Below are 20,999 nucleotides of genomic sequence, written 5' to 3'. Positions count from 1 at the left end.
GTTTCACGTCTGTACAAGGATCACTTGTCAAATGGCTTATAATAATAATAACACACCTACGAACATCTAGGCAGCACTTTCCCATACTTAATTTTTAAGTGATATAAAATATTTGGCCTCAGTTTTCTAGGCATATTTCATTTACTCATGGGACCCAGGTGAGTTAAGAAGGAGTTGCTATATTCAGCTTCATGTGAGAAGGATGCTCGGCTCAGCACTCAGTAGAAAGAGGACATATTATCATTCTGAACACAGATAACTGAATTAAGAGACTTAGGTCCATTACATTAAAAATGCAAGGCTTCAAATGATTCCTTCTGATGGAATTCAGTGTGATCATTATGATAAGTAAACACATCTGGCATGCAATATATACACTGAGACAAACGTAATAAAGGAAGAAAGAAACTCTTTTTCTCTGCTGTGTCAGTTTATTCTGCAACTCTAAGTGCTGTTGTATGCTGTAATTCTCCTTAATAACATTTAATTTTTCAGCTAAAATGCTGTATCTGACATATTTCAAACTAATTACTTGGCATTATAAGATTACATTCTGTTTTGTAATAGCTTTGCGATATACATTTTCATTAGAACATCAGTGATTTCCAAATAGTAAAAATTTATAAACAATAAATAATGATTATCTAGCTTGGTTTCCTGGTCACATTGCTCTGTGGGGCCAAGGTTTGGAAAAATCACCTTATGCCCTGCTGCTTAGATGCTGGATCCTTCTGCTAATCAAATAGCCATATTTCCACCCTCCCTTCCTCCATCCCTCCGTCCCTCCCTCCCTTCTTTCCTTTTTCTTTCTTTCTCTCTCTCTTTTAAACAAAGCTTATTGCTTTCAATTATGGTAAATACAGAGGACACTTAGCAAACATAAGAGCTAAAAAGTCACTCTACTATCTTCCTACCGTCATTAATTCATTCTATAAATATTTATTGAGTACCTGCTCTGCATTAGGCACTGTTCTAGACATTGATAGTTCCATGAACTTCTAAATAATCATTTCAACTGAAATCAGTTCCATGAACTTCTAAATACTTATTTCAACTGAAATCAAGAAGACCTGTGAGTAAAATGTCCCTTGATGAAAGTGTAACTAGCTACGGTATGTTTTCTCCTCTCTGTCCCTTCATTTTCTCTTTCAGTTCTTCCACAACTCCCTCCCTTCCTTACTCTTCCCATTATTTTAGGACTTTGGAATCCTACTAGCTCTTTTCCATGCTGACATAAAACTTGTTTTCAAGAATGGTTCTGGTAAGTGTTTATGACAAGCTAAAAGTGACACTTGATAGCCTATAGCAGTCTAGGGTCCCCGGACTTCCTGAGTTCCAAAAAGGCAGTTTTTAAATCAAAAGACAAAAGGGCATATGTTTATCTATGATAGTCCTGCATGTGCTAAATAAAACAGAAGGCTTTGTTGGAATTTCTAATGGTCTTTGATGTATAAAAGGAGAAAAACTTATTATGTAACTACAGTTTGATTAACAAAGTCTTAGAAAATGAGGTAACTAAGGGATAAAAATAAAAACTCAACCTGAGCAGTTGTATCAAACTTTTAAGCTAATGGAATGAAGTTTTATTGGTGAAATTTCAGGCATTGAACTGAGGGTGGAAGAAATTATTTTTGGATTTTCGGAGAGCCTTGTCAGCAGGTTCCTACTGCTGCTTACATGTAGTGCTGGCCTTGTGTTAAGCATTTCGTCTTTTCCATAGTAGCAGAAAGAGGGGCTTAGCAAGCTGGATGTGGCAAGGGGATTTACAAGTGGTTTGTTTTCCGGGGCACTGTACCAGGTCACCTGGCAATATGGAAGCTGGCCCAACTTGCTTAATGGATGTCATCTCATCCTGCTGAAAGCAGACCAGAAAGAGTGCCCATCATACAGCTCAAGAGCCTGCTGAGCCTTGGACATTGGAGCCTGGAGCAGCTTGGAGATCAAATACAAGAACCCCTCCTCCAGATTCTGAATATCAAGATTGTTCTCTAAAGAGAGTGTTCTTCCAGTCTTCTCTGGGCTACCATATTAATTTGGAACCCAGCTGAGTGGGTTAAAAATGTCTTTGATCACACACCAACATGTGTTCGTCAGGACACTGGTGACATTCAACCACAAAAGGAAAATCAGGGAGGCAGGGCTCGCCAAGTGACCTTGGTGACTTTGACAAAAGGGACTTCCGCAGTGAAGCATGCATCTCAGGCAAGGGTGGCACACAATGAGCAAACTGTGGCTAGCTGACATTTCATCAGTGAGTCGCTGCTCAAGTATTTGGAGAGGACGCATTGATCCCACTCTCCTGGAAACCCCCAAAAACTCTCATAAAATGCCTGCTTTCATTTAAATGTTGTTAAAACAACTGAAATTCCCTTCTCACAATTGTTGGGACATCTCAACAACACAGTCCTTTCTTTCCCAGATTGCAACCCAAACAAATATTGTTTCATTTATTTCTTGTGGGTTCCTCAGCCTTGTAGCAATGCTAATAATTTTTCACATTGAAAAGCATTTCCTAAGACTCCCTGAGGGTGGCAGTGTTGTGCATGAGTCTGTGGCTAGTACTTTCCTAGAAAACGGACACCTGCTAGGGAAATGACTTAAGGAGCATGACTTTACAAGATCAAAATGAACAAGGTATATAATGGGGATTCCTTTGGACTCACAATATACCTAATGCCTAACTCCTATCCCAGGAGACTCTTTTCTCAAAGCCATACACCCCAAAGTGAATATAAAGTGCAAAAATAAAAGATGGAACCTAAAATGTGCATGTCAACAGTAATATATGGATGAAAGTGGCAATGCAAATACTATTTCAGAAAAGCTCAATTCCAGATAATTATTTAATGTAAGCTTACTGCGCACAATAGTTTAGGGCCTAAGGGTCATCCACAGACAACTGACTGTGCAAATTCAGATGATGTCAGTTCACTGGGAATTTTCCAGGAGGAGAAAGGCTGCTATTGCTTTCATGCAACTCAACCCTTCAAGAATTTGCAATCCATTTGGCTTACTAGTAAACACCCCATTGTCCTTTGAGCTAAGTCATCTGAGAGGCATGCAGCAAGACTGCTCTAACCAGATATTTTACACCTTTGCTCATGTGAATATAGCTTCTCAGCATGACCCAAGGTGGAAACAAGAAACTAGAGTTCCGGTGCGATGCACCGATAATTTTAAATGAGAAGGAAAATCGTTCCTGGGTGGAAAGGGGAATTTCATTTCTAGGCACAGGTGAAATCAATCATTTCCTGTAATAGAGATGCATATCATGGTGTTTGAGAATACCTGGTGATGACATCAGAGTGTCCCCTAGGAATTTGGTAAATGTTTGTGGTCAAATCCTGAGTGGACATTTCAAAGGGATGCATTGATAGTGGCTAAGAGGGCAAAGCTGCAGTTCAGTTTCTTCAAACTTGTCAGTGATGTGAGGAAAGCCTCTGCTTATAGAAAGCTGGGAATATCCAGGTCTTCTCAGGAGACTCAGACTGACAACGTTCCCAGACTTTGAGCTGAGTCATTTCTACATTTTGTCATGCACGGTCATTGGGATATTCCAGTTTTCTAGAATTCTGAGATGCAGGGAACACATAATGTTATTTGTATGTAAGTGACTAAAATGAAGCAGCATTACCTTTCCACTTTGCTTTGCATGATAGCACATAATTGTCTGATATGTCAAACATTTACTGAGTCACTCAAGAACTCTCCTTAGAGTCCATTGATAATAATTTAGGAAAAGTCTTTTGGAAAGGAATGCCATTTACAGAAAAATCAAGCTACTATATGTCAGGCATTGTTGAGTGTACTTTACATGTCTTATCTGATTTAATCCTCAGGACATCTTATGAGGTAGGTACTATTATTTTCAGTTGGAAGACAAGGAGAGAGAGGCTCAAAGAAGTTCAGGTTGCCTCAAGTCATAAATAATAAGTGGCAGAGCCAGGATTCAAGCTGCTTCCTTCTTAGAAGAAAGAGCAGATAAATTTATGAAATTATTAAAAGGGGCTGTTAGTTTATTATATGTTATTTCATTTGTCATTTAGGTTGGCAGAGGGTGGTTAGTTAGTTTGGTTATATTATGGTGTTGATTATTACGTGCCCTCAAGCCAACGTCTTACTCTAAGTCCTCATTTTGGACCTACATTCTATTGGCCAAAAGGTATCAGATAATAAGAGTATTGATGAGCTGGCACTAAACTTCCTTATGTAGAGAAAAGGAACTTCTTTATTTCCTTCTAGAGGAATACAGGCAGGTCTGCACACAGGAATGACCAACTGATGTAATGGCTGCCGCCTCACGGCTCAACTCTCCACAAATGAGTCTGCCACTCAGAGCTTGCCTCATTGGTGCAGAAAGTTCTTCTTTTGCCCCTGCTGGAGCCCCTACTCTCCCCAACAGAGTGCACTGCCAGATGTCCCCTTTATCCCTGCAGATGAGACCTGAAAGATGTGCACATGCCTAACAATGGGTCATACAGTGGGATGGTTAATTCCTGAAAGTGAGGAATGAGGAAATAGGTGCCAGTCACCTAATATGTAAACAAGAAATGACTCCACTCCACTTCAAGAGGTACCTCTCTTGGGTACCTTTTGGTCCCCCCAAGTGCTCTGTGGTGGCCAGTAACCATCAGCCTGCCACCCAACCTTTTGAGGCCAGTCCTGAAACCAAGGCTAGCATTATGCCAGCAGAGACTCAAACCAGTTTCTTTGGTTAGATCTATTCTACAGTAACTGTGCATTGAGGGACTCTCACTCACTATCAACAGATTTATTGGCCATTTTAGGCGTGACATATGTCAACTGCAAGCAGGCAGTGTCAGCAACCTAGAGGATGTCATATATTTTTTTCTTTTTTTTTTGTCTTTATTTTTTTAATATTACATTAAAAAAATTATTACATTAAAAAAATACAAAGTCCCCGTATACCCCCCACCCCACTCTCCCCACTCCTCCCCCCATAGCGACAATCTCCTCCATCATCATGAGACATTCATTGCATTTGGTGAATACATCTCTGAGCACCACTGCACCTCATGGTCAATGGGCCACATCATAGCGCACACTCTCCCACAGTCCACTCAGTGGGCCACGGGATGACATACAATGTCTGGTAACTGTCCCTGCAGCACCACCCAGGACAACTTAAAGTCCTGAAGACACCCCCACATTTCATCTCTTCCTCCCACTCCCTACCCCCAGCAGCCACCATGGCCACTTTCTCCACACCAATGCCACATTTTCTTCAATTACTAATCACAGTAGTTCATGAACAGAATATCAGTAAGTCCACTCTAACCCATACTCTATTCCTCCATCCTGTGGACCTTGGAATGGTTGTGTCCACTCCACATCTATACCAAGAGGGGGCTTAGATTCCACATGGATGCTGGATGCAATTCTCCTGCTCTCAGTTGTAGGCACTCTTGGCTCCCTGGTGTGGTGGTTGACCTTCTTCACCTCCATGTTAACTGAGTGGGGTAAGTCCAGTAAACCAGAGTGTAGGAGCTGAAGTCTGTTGAGGCTCAGGGCCTGGCTATCACCTGGTCAGTCCAGAGATTCAGGGAGGACGTCATATTTCAAAGACTTCAGACAAAAGGGATAATCTCAGACAGGCTTCTGCCATTGTAACTGGTTTTGGCATCACAAGCTACACAAGGAAGCTAACATTAGAAATATATATAGGAATAAGGATCTTCATTGACATTTCCCAAAGTAACACTTGCATAGGAAACACCTACGTGAGGGGTAAAAAATTCAGTTCTTTAAGCATTACCTATTTGAATCAAGGTTCAATCCCTTAGCCTCCAGGCAGAAGTTAGGAGAGGAGGTACATGATTTAAATTGAGCTATGATTCTCCAAATGTTGTCTTCAGATCAAAAGCATGAAAAGCACAGAACATATTAGACATAGGAAATCTTGGGCTTCAACCCAGACCTACTGAATCAGAATCTCTTGGGAATGGGTCCAGTAATCTGTTTTAATAAGCCTTCCAGGTTATTCTGATGCATGCTAAAGTTTCAGAACCACTGCTGTAGAGAGTTCTCTGTGGACCTATAATGACCAAAATGAGCTGTTGAATCAGAAATATCTGGGAATGGGGCTCTGAAATCTGCATTTTATTTATGCTTCCCTGGTAATTCTGTTGCATGCTTGTTTGAGAACAACTGACTTAGAAGAACAAAAGGTTTATTTTCCTTGTCTTTGCCAAGTGACTTCTCCACTATCTTTGAGGCTAAAACCAGGATCATTCTTCTAGTTATTAAAGGAATGGCTGGGCAGAAGCTTCATTCTCTATTTCCTGTACAAGCTTGGCATTTGAATGTGTATATTTCTGTGTGTGTGTGTAAACCTTTAAAACAAAGGTGAACCCCTGCCCAAAAGACTATTATTTCACCATGTTTGACATTAACAAATGGACATTTTACCAATTAGAGATCTATTTTGGCTAATAAACTACTTTTTGATTTCTGATATGAAAATAAAAGGATGTCAACATTATAAGGACACTTAACAATCATTTAATCTTGTATTTTCTTGTGATGGTGCCTGTTTAGCATTTCAGTGCCTTTTCCTCTAGTGGCATTCATTCATGCAAATAAGTTATTCCTAGATGCTAAGGTGGGCACTGCCCACCCCCCTGAAATTCTCAGGCCATACTGTTGACCACCACGGTGAGGTCAATACTACTATCAGTTGGCTCAAGCAGAAGACATTGTTGGAAGTCAACAGTCCTTTGTTGTAGCTCCTTAACTGGGAATAGAACAGCATGTCTTATAGGTCCAATGTTTCAAGAACCTCAGGGGTGCAGTTTTACAAACTGTCCATCAGTGTGGACAGTCCAATCTCTCTGAGTGAGGTTGGGACATGAAATGTCTCCTAAAGAGAGATATACCTTGTTGTATTTTGATAGAGCAAGCTGTTTTGCTCATAAGCCCCTGAGATGCTATGTGCTATCACGACTGGACTGCCACCTAGCCCGTCACATCCCAATGAACCCTGCTCACAGCAAGGAAAGTGGGTGGTAATGTTCTGTATAGAGTTGACACTGATATTCAGCTCGAGCATGAAAATCACAGATTTTCTGGCAAATTCTGAGGGTCATAGCCTTGGTCCAGCAAGCCCAGATGTTTGCTTGAAGCAAAATCCTACCTGTGTATGAATCTGCTGATGGGGCAGCCTCAGGGGAGGTATGAGACACATCCAATGAACTGTGCATGGGGAACAAGCTACAGTCTGTGGCTGGTATTTTACCATCTATATTTTTCCTGCTCATTGTCCTCTTCTGACTGGAAATCAGGGCTTCTCTCTTACCAGGATCCACACTTTCCACTGAACTTCAGAATTCTACCATCAGCATTGCCTTTTTCCCTTGCAGCCTGCTTTAGGAGATCTCTCTTTTATCCTGTAGCCTTACCTCCTTCTCTGGAGTTCCCTATCTTCTGGACGATTATGATGATGGACAATTCTAAATGAAACTGGCTTGTTAGGTACCCACTGACTTATTTGGATTAGGGAGAATGATGGGTGGAAAGCAACCTTCTAGAGGTATAGGAACAAACAAAAGTGCTCTTCAGCTTGTGTAGTCCTTTTATAAACTTTCTGTGCTATGAATTTGATCCTGTATGACCTCCTGGGTGATCTTTGAATATTTGGATACATATTGACTCATTCCTTGAACAAATATGGCACTTCCGTGGCACTTTCTCTGGGAAAACTCAGAAGATGGGATTTTGGAAGTCTGGAAACATGATACTGTATCCAGGCAGGTCCATTTCTTGAGATCAGATGTGATACTAGTTGATGTTGCTGTGAGATTTACCAGTTAGAATAATCAAAGATAGCTAGACACAACTGGTGATTTATTTCCACCATTGTACCCTAAAAAGGATGAGTAATTTCAAGAAGAAAAAGAAGAAACCTATCTATTCTCTAGCCATGATCATTCTGAGGCTAGGGTCTTGGCCACTTCTGCCTTGACCAGCTCCATCTAGACCCCATTAACCCTCACACTAGTTGCACTGCCAGAGACCATATTCTTCTGGGCAGAACTTGCACCAGCAACCTTGGACTTGAGCCTATTACTCTTGGCTCCTCTCAGTCTGGGTTAATAACTCTCTGCAGAATAGGAGCCAACAGATTATATTCTGTTAAATTTTGCGGACATTGCACTGAGAAGAGCTGGCATATCTTGGCAGGGTATTCAGATTGTGACAGCTTAAAGCTTCTGGGATACAATCAGGTCAGTCTGTTCCAGATAACCTTGGCATCCTTCTTCACGTGATTAGTCTTTACCAAGCACATACCAAGAAACTACAATTGTGCAGTTGATACCCTCCCCTGGAAAAGGGTGGTTCTAAAGGTCACTCCTGAGGAAAATTTCTATCCTAAGAATTTAGACCCTTTTCAGTGAACTTGGTGTTTCTGCCACTATGGGTATTGGCACAGTGATTTCACATTCTTCCAGTCTTTGGTTTTCTTCCCTCTATCTGCTCACTGTCATCCTCTTTGCTTATTTTCTCCCCTGGTTTCTTGTCTAAATTTGACTCTGGATCTTGGTTCCTATTTTTCTCTTGGCCATTTGAATTTGGTTCTCCATTTTCTACATTGGAAATTGACTCTTTTGGGACAAGATTTTGAAAATATGTTCATGTCAAATCATAGCTCTGAAGCACCTGCTCTCTTTTTACTAAGTTGTAACAATGTTGGGTTGATATTAATGCCTTTATTTTAATCCCTTAAAATACACATGGCACACTTATGCTATGACTAGGGGAGTCATAAGGAAAATCATCACCATCTCATGACTCCAGAATTTCTCTGTCTTGCCCTCATCCTCTTCATTACTCCTATTTTATGACTGTTTTGCTATACCTTGCTCATTGGTTTCCTAGTTTTTGCTGATATTTTGGCTTTGTGTCTTGACTTTACCATCCCTTTCCTTTAAAAATAACTGCAACCTTGGACTTTGCAAACTTTTTTTTTTTTAATATCTATTCTAAGTCTGGTAGCTCTGATTACTCTTGAGATTATTTCACTTTAACTCTGGGCCTCTCTCAGCCACTACCCTTCCCCTGTCCCACCAGTTTAAGGCACAGAGTGTGTGTTGATCTCTTTTCTTTAAGTTAAGCTTTCAAGCAATTGAAGATAGCAATCCCTCTGCAAGTTCTCCTGCTAGACAATTCGGTTCCTTCATCTATTCCTTATATAACCTCATTGTTTAGTCCCTTTGCCACCTCAGTCTTCTTGATTGGAGATACTTTGGCCTGTCCATGCCTTTCTTGGTCTGTGGTTCCCAGAACAAGACACTTCAGCATGGAATCGAGAGCACCATCATGCCATTTATTTCAAACACTTGTCTATTTCTTTTAACAGAGTCTAAGTTCCTATTTGAAATTCCTGGCATCTGTCTCACCAATGTTGACATTAAGGTTTAAATTTTGGTTAATGAAAATCCTGAAGCCTCTCCATATGGCTGTGCAGACACACCTCATCCTTTCTACAATTGGCCACTACTTGGTGTAGGACTTTATCTCCTTTAAAATTCAACCAATTGTCTTAGTCTTTTGACGTCCTTTTAAAATCTTGATTCTAAGTCTAATACCATGCTTTTCAGACTACGCTCTAATTGATCTGGGAGTCCTCTAGAATAAGCTTGTAAAATTAATTGATGTGATCTCTTACCAATTTGTAGCATACATGAAGTGGATAGAATATTCTCAAGAGTTGACTCATAAGTTTTTCCCTAAACCATTTATATCTGATGCTACCTATCTAATAGCCCACAATCAATCAAGTAAAATAGTTAAAATAGTTTTTCCCCAAAAGCACCATGATTTCCAGGTACTTTCCCTCCAAGATAATTTTAAGAGCCAGCTATTCAATGTATTAGATATCCTTCCCTATCCATATAGTTCCTGCATATGATCAAAATGGTTTCATTTGCTATTGATTAAGCCAATGAAAAGACTTTCCCAAAGCAGCCAAAATGCATTAATATATACTCTCTGGGCACGTTTATTCACTAAATGTGAGTTTACCCTTTGTCATCTTTTTCCCTAGACATTTCTGTTCTATCCCTAATTATGTCATGAGAGACTTTGTGAAAGGCTTTCCTGCAATCCAGATTCATCTGAAACATCTGTTTCATCAGCTAATCTGGAGACTCTGTGTATGTGTGTGCCTGTCTGTTTGGGTGTGTATGAAATCAATTTGGCATTTGTCCTTGATGGGTCCCGTGGTATCTCCTTGTGTTCACCACTCCCCTCGTATGTGCTCACAAATCAACCTGTTAATATTCCTTTCCAGTAACTTGCCTGGAATTGATGTTAAGTGTACCAGTCCAGGTCCATCTGTGTCTTTTTTAGATAAGTGGGAACATATTTATTCCATCTCCAAAATTCAACAAAATATTGCACATTCTTGATGTACGCTATACCGCTGATGTATGTTTGTACAGTCAGGGAACTGAACTGCTTCATGGCAGCCAGGTGCAGCAGTTTTATACCCTATGCATCTATCAATATTTACCCTTTTCAGAATAAAAATCATGCTTGCTGATGAAGAAGGTAAATGTAAAATCCAAGCTGAGATTCTTTCTATCTTGTTATTATTTGTTAACATGATAGCCATAGCCCCAGCAGCTGATAAATATATTTTTTGTTATTCTATTTACTTTCATATAACAAAAAATGTGCTGTTTGTCCTTTTGGCATGCTTGACATTTCTCAGCTATTTGAAAGTTTTAAGTATGCTAGGATTACTATTAAGAGATTCAAGCCAACTCCTTCTCTTTCTTTTTCCCTTTTTCCACTATATGTAAACTCCCTCCCTGTCTTTTTTGCATATGCCTGCAGAAATTTAAGTTCCTAGAGATTTCACTATTCAAAGACATTAATCTCTTTAGCACTGTCCTCTTTTTGTTTCTTATAGGGATCATTTGTAATTTCATTGTCCTGATATAATTTTTGAAAGATTTCTTGCCTCCCATGAATCATCATCATGTGTTTATCATGTTAGACAAGACTTAACGGTAGAAGGGGATAGGGGAGAATAGAAGTTTCTTCATCATCCATCTTGTGTTTTCAGATTCAGGAAAGTGAGGTTGATTAAAAGGCACAATATTTTTCTGTAACAAAAAGTGGAAAATTACTAGAAATGTGGCTTCATACTTCTCCCATAAATTCACTAGCTGTTTAAAAAATAACTAACATCAATATTCAGTTTTAAGGAGAATCTTTTGAAAAACATCAGATTTCAGAAACCTTCACCAACAATGTTTTACTGCCAAGAGCCATAACCTGGTCCCTACTGACTCAGACCTGCCCAGCTCCAAAAAATCAGGTGCTGAAGCGGTAGCCCCACTTCAGCACCTACCTGCTCACTAGCGAATGAGATTGGCAATTCTTCTGCTTTTTTTTATTCCCCCCCACTTGCGACTTTTTGTGTGCTGTCTGCTTTCTGTGTCCATTTGCTATGTGTTCTTCTGTGTCTGTATTTTTAAATTTTTAAATTTATCCCTCCCCCCCTTGCAGCTTGCTTGCTGTCTGCTCTCTGTGTCCATTTGCTACGCATTCTTGTGTGTTTTTGCTTGTCTCCCTTTTTTTGTTGCGTCACCTTGCTGAGTCGGCTCTCCATGGCACTTGTGGGCCGGCAGCTCTCTGCTGTGTACAGGCAAACCTACCTTCACAAGGAGGCTCCTGGACATGAACCCAGGGCCTCCCATATGGTAGACAGGAGCCAACTCATTGAGCCACAGCCGCTTCCCTTACTTTTGATGTGGGAACTAGTTGGAGAAATTATTATCATTTGAACTCATGCTGGACTTCTTTGCCCCTGGAAATTTTTTTTCTGATTCCACTCAAGTTCACTGCTGGGATGGCAACCACCCCTTGATGCTGGGCAGTCAGTGAGAGCCATGCCTGACCCTCCTCACCTAATTCTGGAAAGCACCTTTCTGAGATGGACCCATTTTCTACTCTCTCATATCAGTCCAAAGGTCTTGCTTTGTTTACAACTCAGACCTGCATTTGAGAGTACTTTTGGGGCTCACAGTGTGCCCCCCCTTTCCCCATCCCTTTCTTTGGGTATTGACGTCAGTCTAGCTCCATCTGTAGTCCATGATGATCAAAGATGATTTCACCCTGCCCCAGTGTAGGCCAGCTTCAAGCTTGTTGAAGAGGTCTCAGAATGCACGAAGTTTTGGAAAGAGGGAAAACTTACTTTCCTTCAGTATCAATATAAAACACAGTTTTATGAAGCTTAGAGAAAAAGAGTGCCTGTATTCAATTCTAGACATTTGGCAGGATTTACAGTTTTTTACATCTCCGTTGAATTGAAGAAAAAAAATTTTTTTTTAACGTAAAGTGTAAATAAACTTGGCTACAAGGGACAGAATATGATAAGACAATAAACTTCTCTGATAAAAGAATGTCAAATAAAGAGTATGGATGAGATTTGGCCTTCTTGCTGGATATTTCTGTCAGTAAAAGTGATTGCCAAATACAAGTTGAATATCCCAGGAACTATACGTGTATTTAAAATGTTCACAACAGAGTCTGGGCTATGATGTGGACCATTGACTATGGGGTGCAGTGATGCTCAGAGATGAACTTACCAGGTGCAATGGATGTGTCATGATGATGGGAGAGAGTGTTGCTGTGGGGGGAGTGGGGGGCGGGGGCGGTGGGGTTGAATGGGACCTCATATTTTTCATAATGTAATTAAAAAAATAAATAAATAAATAATTAAAAAAAAATAAAATGTTCACAACAATTCGTTAGTCACATTTTAGAGAAGAGGAAACTGAAATTTGGTGAAGCAACTAGAATGAGGTCCTCCAGCTGGTACATATCAGAACTAGAAAGTAGTTGACTAGCCCACCCAGTTTGCCCATAACCGTCTTGGATTTAGCACTGTGCCATGGAAACCACTCAGTTCCAGGCAAGAGGGAATGGTTGTTCACTTACAAGTGAATCCAAATTTGTAAGAATTTGAGGCCAATGTTCTTCCTTTAAATTCCTTGCATTTGTTGACTTCTCTGAGCTCTGGAAAACACTTGCACTGAAGAAACGTAGAATACTGATACCATGTGTTGAAAACACATATAATGGCTAGTCCAAATTATTTTAGCTCCTTCAAGATCTACCAGTGAATTTTAAGAGTACTTGCTTTTAACATAGCAGGGCTTTTTCTTAACTCATTTACTTTCCTCTTTGCTCACCTTCCAACCTGGTCAAAATGTTCCTTTTAATATTAGTGACTATACACTGATAAGACTTGTTTTCTTGATAGAGGTCCCTTTAGCCCACTTACATAACACACAAATAACTTGTTTGAATTCAACCCATCAACGTTGAAGAATTAGCATCCTGAAGTGAGGCAAAATTAGGATGTTAATTCTCATGACAACATTGCAAAGTACCATATTAACATTTATTTGGTAGAAACAGTTCTTTTAAATAAACATTTTTGTTTTTAAAGAAGCTTTAGATTACATAAATGTTACATCAAAAATATATGGAATTCAGGGAAGTGGCTATGGTTCAATTGATTGGGCTCCTGCCTATCATATGGGATGCCTCCTTGTGAAGGCAAGCTGGCCTGCACCCGTGGAGAGCTGATGGCCTGCGCCTGCAGAGAGTTGATGGCCTGCACTCGCGGAGAGCTGGTACAGCAAGATGATGCAACAAAGGGAGACCAGCAGACACAGAATGCACAGCAAATGGGCACAGAGAGCAGACAGCAAGCAAGCCACAATGGGGGGAAAATAAATAAAAAAAATATGTATATATATGGAATTCCCATTTACCCCGCCCTCTCCCCCTCCCATGCTTTCCCCTCATTAACAACATCTTTCGTTAGTGTGGTGCATTTGTAGCAACTGATGAACACACATTGAAGCATTGCTACTAACCATGGACTATAGTTTACATTATGGTTTACACTTTGCATTGCACCATTTTATAGGTTTTGACAAAATTTGTAATGGCTTATATCTGTCATTGCAATGTCATACAGGACAATTCCAATGTCCTCAAATGCATTCTTCTCTCTCCCTCCCCTTAGATCCTCTAGCAACTACTGCCTTTATATCAGTGGTACAAGTTCTCCCATTGCTAGAATAGTAAAAAGTCTATTTTAGTCCTTAATTGCAGGTAGAATTAGTTTTATGAGAAGATTTTTCTGATTCTTCAAGCCAGATGTTTATGTTTTCATATTTTGTTAACTCAATATAAAAGGTGGAGAGATACATTTAAAAAATTAGATTCTTGCATCTTCAACTAGAATTATCACTAAAAATTTAAATTCATTTAAAAGACAATAGGGAAGTGAACTTGGCCCAATGGATAGGGTGTCCATCTACCACATGGGAGGTCCAGGGTTCAAACCCTGGGCCTCCTTGACCCATGTAGAGCTGGCCCATGCGCAGTGCTGATGCACGCAAGGAGTGCCGTGCCATGCAGGGGTGTCCCCTGCATAGGGGAAGAGCTGCCCAGTGCAAAAGAAAGTGCAGCCTGACCAGGAATGGCACTGCAGGCACGGAGAGCTGACACAACAAGATGACACAACAAAAAGAGACACAGATTCCCAGTGCCGCTGATAAGGATAGAAGCAGTCACAGAAGAACACACAGCGAATGTACACAGAGAGCAGACAACTGGGGGAGGAGGGGAGAGAAATAAATAAACAAATAAATCTTTAAAAAATAAAAAAATAATGAAAGACAATATTCTATTTCTATATATTTCCCATTCCAATAAGGAAAAATAAACAGAAAACTTTGGGTTGTGAGAGTGCCCTTCCATGTTCATGTTAAACCTCCCCAACTTGATTTTAGCTAACAATGAACATCTCCATCTTTGCTTGGCAAAGATGATCACACTTGTGACACCAGTTATTCCCTGATTCAGTGTCAAGCCCCATCACACTGTGGGGCCTCCTAAACATGTTTATAGCCCTCCCACTATTCCCCAATGCTGGGATGACCTGTGTTTAGAGTTCATATTCCAGAGCATTCCAAAGAGAATCAAGCCTATAGGAGAGGGCAATTATTTCTTTTGTTGACCTATTTATAGCTCCTCCTCTCTCTCAGCTGGTGCTGCTGGAAAAATAACTGAAGACGTAGCAGAGGTCAGGCAGCTCTGGAAAGAATATGTTAAAGATGCATTCAATTTTCAATAAATCTTTTTTGGGTGCTTTTTTTCTTTTAAGATTTATTTACTTATTTATTTCCCTCCCCTACCCTCCCCACCCCGATTGTCTGTTCTCTGTGTCTTTTTGCTTCGTCTTGTTTCTTTGTCCGCTTCTGTTGTCAGCAGTGCGAGAATCTATGTCTCTTTTTGTTGCGTTATCTTGTTGTGTCAGCTTTCCGTGCAGGTGGCGCCATTCTTAGGCAGGCTGCACTTCTCTTTCGCACTGGGTGACTCTCCTTACAGGGCGCACTCCTTGTGCGTGGGGCTCCCCTATGCGGGGGACATCCCTGTGTGGCAGGGCCCTCCTTGCGCGCATCAGCACTGCGCATGGGCCAGCTCCACATGGGTCAAGGAGGCCTGGGGTTTGAACCGCAGACCTCCCATGTGGTAGACCGATGCCCTAACCACTGGGCCAAGTCCGTTTCTCTGGGTGCTTCTTTTTGTTGCTGAGTGGGATAGAATGCTGAGCCTCTTCCTCTCTTCATGGGACTTGCAGTCCTAGAGAGAAAGCATGCAGACTGTCCCTAGTAAAAAATTAGTGCTAATAGAACAAAGGATTGCTGAACGCTTACTCTGTGCTAGGCACCTTCCAAGGCATTTTGGACACAGAAATGGTCATTGTCCTGAAGAAATACTCAAAGTATAATGGTGAGGACCAGCATGATGAATAATTACTAGAAAAAACGTGTTTAGTCAAGAAGAGAGTGCTGCTGAAGACATGGCGGGGAGGACGGATTTGGGAAATCGTAGTTAACTTTGGGCAAGATGAGAATAGAGGACTCTTGGGTGGGAAAAGAGGTTGGGAAAGGGGTTACGTGGCCTTGCAGAGCCAGAACCAGCTCTGCCCAGCCCTGAACAGGGGCTGAGGTAAGACCTTGGGCAGGCTTGTTTCTTTCTGTCCTGTGTCATAGCGTGACCCATGCATCTGTCAGCTGCCCATGATATGCTCTCGCCACCACTGAACTGAGAAATGAGTTTTAGTGTCAAATTCCCCAGTCAAAAATTCATTAATATCATCCAGTGGCTACTTAAGTTTTTCTAGTCCTCACGCCCCCTGGGCAAAAATACCTGCAGTTTGTTCAGCTGTCGTGCTCTCTATCCTTCTGTCTGAAATGTGTCCAGGGAAAGTTTTACCCTTTGTCTCAGGGGCTTAAAGCTGTACTAACTCAATAGACATTCTGCAAAGCCTGGAGCCAGGAGTTCATAATCCAGGAAAGTTCCCCTCATAGATTTCACTTTAGGGAAGGACAGTTGCATGTGGCCTTTTTCCTTCACTTGAGAGGACAGAGCTACTGGGATAGAAACGGGAATGGCAATGATAAACTATTAGGCATTTTCAAATGTGAAATGTGAAGAAATGTGTGCGGTGTGCATTAATTTGCATCCTACTGGCATTAAATACTTTTCATAAATGCATTCTCCATGTACATTTGGATGACAAAAAATAGCTAAAAATTGACCCAGTTATAAATACTTTCCTGAACAGTGACATGAATGCAAATCCCACATTCGCAAGTTTTTGTCAGCGGAGGGTCATATTGTTCTGCTCCAATGATGTACGGATTTTCCATTAGTTCCTTTTAAAATGTCACATTAACAAGGATGACTGAAGGGGAGGGAATCTTGGGGTGTTTCTATTTGGGTGTCTGAGTTACGAAGGGAGACAACATCACCAACAGAAACCTAAAATACTTAAAAATAAAGCGAGGGCATATGGAAGCAACAGCAGGGCTTGTGTGCAGACTCGAATCAGCGCAGGCCTTGTGGCATCTGGAGGCAGGTGCCTCTCAGCTCTGCCAGGTGTCCCTCCGCTCTCACCCAGGGGTGATTTCCACCGAAGGCAAGGAGGGGCACGGAGGGACTCTCCTTCTCACTCTCATTGACTACAAAGGGGAAAGCTCTCCTTTTATTATCTAAACACCGAATCACTTGAAACGATCAAAATGTTTGGTGAATTCCACTGTTCTAACCAAGTAATTGCATTTCTTCCTCCAAATTTAATCCAAGGCTTTATTCCCATGTGTATATTTATTTTATGTTGTTGCCATTTTAGATATACGACTGTGTGACCTGATCTTGTTTTTTCAGTAGCCTTACTTCAGGGTTGTTCTTCCATGTGGTCACAAGGGCTTCATGTTTATCATGTTTAATGATTGATTAAAACTCCATTGACTGAATGCTTCATAATTTATATACCAGTTCCCTTGTCGGGGGCCATTTAGGGAAGCTATTGTTTTTGGCAGACTTTTGCTTCTGTTGAACTTCCAGCTGTGTGGGCTGAGATGGAAGAGGAAAGACCAATCCAGAGCAGGCCAAGGTTGAATGCTGGGAGCATGTGGCTAGGATGCCAAAATTTAGTCCCTGAAGCAGAAGTGGAGTTGGGAGTGGATCGGGTTTAAAGTCCAGGTTCCTACAGAAGGAGCTTATTCCCCCATCCCTTCTTGTTTTATTTATTCCATTTGATTGTTACTCCCCAATACTACTCCTCTCACCCTTCCATAAATAATCGTTCCAAAGTGTTACCCAGCAGCTATCCTGGAGGTTAGCTGTAATTCCATTGGGGGTCATTGAGAGCAGGCGTTCTGTGGGCCCCTGCCAGCACAAGGGGCAAGGAGGAGGCAGAGCGCGGGGAAGCCCTAGACAGAGCTGCTGAGTGGGTAAGACTGCTTAATGCTGGAATTCAGAATTAGGCTGTCCACCTACCCACCGATATAAGCCAGGCTCCAAAATCAGCTTTATCATCAGTTAAGGTAATAAAAGACACCAAAAAATGTAATGACCAAAGGATAAGAAGTGTGTTTCTTTTTCTCATCACAGTCCAAGGCTGGTGTCCAGGTCAGTGGGATGGTACTCCCCCAATCATTCTGTTCTGTTCTCTTTAACATGTGCTTCCAGGGTCCCCCGAATGTCCTCACTCCTGCCGACTGGAAAGGTGAATGGGAACTAAGGAGCTGCGGTGGGAGGCATGGCTTGGAAGTGGAGACATCACAGCTTTTCACATTCCATTGCAGAGAACAGAGCTGTGAGGCTCCACTTAGCTGCAAGGGACTCTGGGAATTGTTGTTGCTGTTGTTATTGTTTTCTAAGGAGGTATCGGGATTGACCGGCACCTGTACATGCAAAGCAGGCGCTCAGTCACTGAGCTACACCCGCTCCCACAACTCTGGGAATTATTATTATTTTTTAAGATTTTTATTTATTTATTTCTCTCCCCTTCACCCCCCACCCCGGTTGTCTGTTCTCTGTGTCTATTTGCTGCGTCTTCTGTTGTTGTCAGCGGCACAGGAATCTGTGTTTCTTTTTGTTGCATCATCTTGTTGTGTCAGCTCTTCATGTGTGCGGCACCATTCCTGGGCAGGCTGGACTTTCTTTTGCGCTGGGTGGCTTTCCTTACAGGGCGCACTCCTTGTGCATGGGGCTCCCCTACGCAGGGGCACCCCTGTGTGGCATGGCACTCCATGCCCACATCAGCACTGTGCATGGAAACTCCGGGAATTATGAGCCCAAAGAGAAAGAACAGATTTTGGAGGTTAGTTAGTAGTATCTGTACATGTAAAATTTGTCTTATTTCTTGACTGGCTCAGAATATGAGTGGAGAAGAAGGGTGCTATCTGAAAATCCCTTAAAAGACTCTAACAAATATTATTTTGGCAGTGCATCAGTATTGCTGATGTGAGAAAAGGAAGGTAGAAAGTGTTTAAGTGCAGTGGGGTCTATTAAAATTCATATCACCATGGGATCATATTCACTGTTCTTAAAGGAACAACTTAACTTTCTATTTTTTTAAACTTAAAGGTAAACAGTTCAATTGTTTAGGCCAACATATATTCTTTTTTTTTTTTTAAGATTTATTTTATTTATTTCTCTCCCCTACCCCCGCCCCAGTTGTCTGTTCTCTGTGTCCATTTGCTGTGTGCTCTTCTGTGACTGCTTCTGTTGTTGTCAGCGGCACGGGAATCTGTGTCTCTTTTTGTTGCATCATCTTGCTGCGTCAGCTCTCCGTGTATGTGGTGCCATTCTTGGGCAGGCTGAACTTTCTTTCACGCTGGGTGGCTCTCCTTATGGGGCACACTCCTTGCGTGTGAGGCTCCCCTATGCGGGGGACACCCCTGCGTGGCATGGCACTCCTAGCATGCATCAGCGCTGCACATGGGCCAGCTCCACACAGGTCAAGGAGGCCCGGGGTTTGAACCGTGGACCTCCCATGTGGGAGATGGACGCCCTAACCACTGGGCCAAGTCCACTTCCCAACATATATTCTTTAAGCCACCAGTTCTAAATCCTGATGTCCTACACCTTTATATTCATTCATCTTCACATTCATTTCACTGAATGAACATTTTCTGGTACCTACTGTTCAGGCTGGTATCTGATTTTGTTCTAATGGGGCTAGGACATACGAAACAGTCAAAGAGTGTCACACAGTTTCAAAATAAAATGACTATGAAATTATTAGAATTAAAGATAAAATATAGATTATGTAATTCTTTTAGAATAGGGGAAGCTGCTGAAAAATCTGATAAATAACCACAAGTGCTTGAGTTAAAAAAATAGGTAGGGCAACTGTTTTAGTTTCTTAGGCTGATAGAAGCAGATACCATGAAATGGTTTTGTTTGAATAATGGGAATTTATTAACTTATAGTTTTGGGGTTGAGAAAATGTCTCCAAATCAAAGCATCATCAAGGTGATGCTTTCTTCCCAAAGCCCAATTGCCAGTTATCCTTGGCTCCTCTGCCACAAGGCAAGGCACATAGTGACATCTGCTGGTCTCTCCCTTCTCTTCTGGGTTTTGTTGGTTTCAGCTTCTCTCTTCCATGGCTTTACTTTTTTGCTCTGTATTCATTCTTTTTATAAAGTATTGCAGTAATAGGATTAAGACCATCCTGAATGCAGAGGGCAGCATTTTAAGTGAAGTAGCCTCATCATTGCAACTGCAAGCAAGATAGTTCATCCATCTGCCTTCTGGGACCTAGGCCCCTCTCAATGAGAAACAGAGTGGCCATCACCATCCCCAAATCCTCAAGACTGGAGAATGAACAATGGACCAAAGTAGACATTATTATTCTATTATAGATTTATTGTTATTCTGGCAATGGAAGAACTTTTATCACCGATATAAAAGGCAGCGGCCACCAGAGGTTCTGAGGGGAAGAAGAGGGAAGAATAGGTGCAATATGGGGGCATTTTTGGGACATTTGAATTGTCCTGCATGACAATGCAACAACAGATACAGGCCATTATGTATTTTGTCATAACCTACAAAATTGTGTGGGTAGACTATAAACTATAATGTAAACTAAAGTTCATGGTTAGTAGAAATACTTCAATATGTGTTCAACAATTTTAGCAAATGTACCACACTAATGAAGGTTGCTGTCAATGTGGGAAAGTGTGGGAGGGGGAGGTGTGGGGCATATGGGAATCCTCTTTTTTTTTGATGTAACATTTATGTAATCAAAAGCTTCTTTAAAAATAAAAATAGGGGGGGCTTTTAATGTTGGAGTTTTGATGTTGGAGTTTGATGCTGAAGCTGGAGCCCCAGGGAGAGAGACAGAGCAATTTTCTTGATAGTCCATAGCTGAGGTTATGGAGAGAGGCAAAGTCTAGAGAGCCTCATAGTCTATAGTTGACCTTGTGGAGAAAACAGAGGAGCTGAGCCCAGAGGAACCCAGGAAGCCTGAACCGTCGCAGCTGTTGGCAGCCATCTTGCTCCAACAGATGAAAATAGACTTTGGTGAGGGAAGTAACTTATGCTTTATGGCCTGGTATCTGCAAACTCCTACCTCAAATAAATGCCCTTTA

Source organism: Dasypus novemcinctus, chromosome 29, assembly GCF_030445035.2.
Source record: "Dasypus novemcinctus isolate mDasNov1 chromosome 29, mDasNov1.1.hap2, whole genome shotgun sequence".
In the NCBI taxonomy this organism is placed as follows: domain Eukaryota; kingdom Metazoa; phylum Chordata; class Mammalia; order Cingulata; family Dasypodidae; genus Dasypus; species Dasypus novemcinctus.
The sequence above is the reverse complement of the archived record's forward strand: the minus strand, read 5'-3'. Positions refer to the sequence as shown.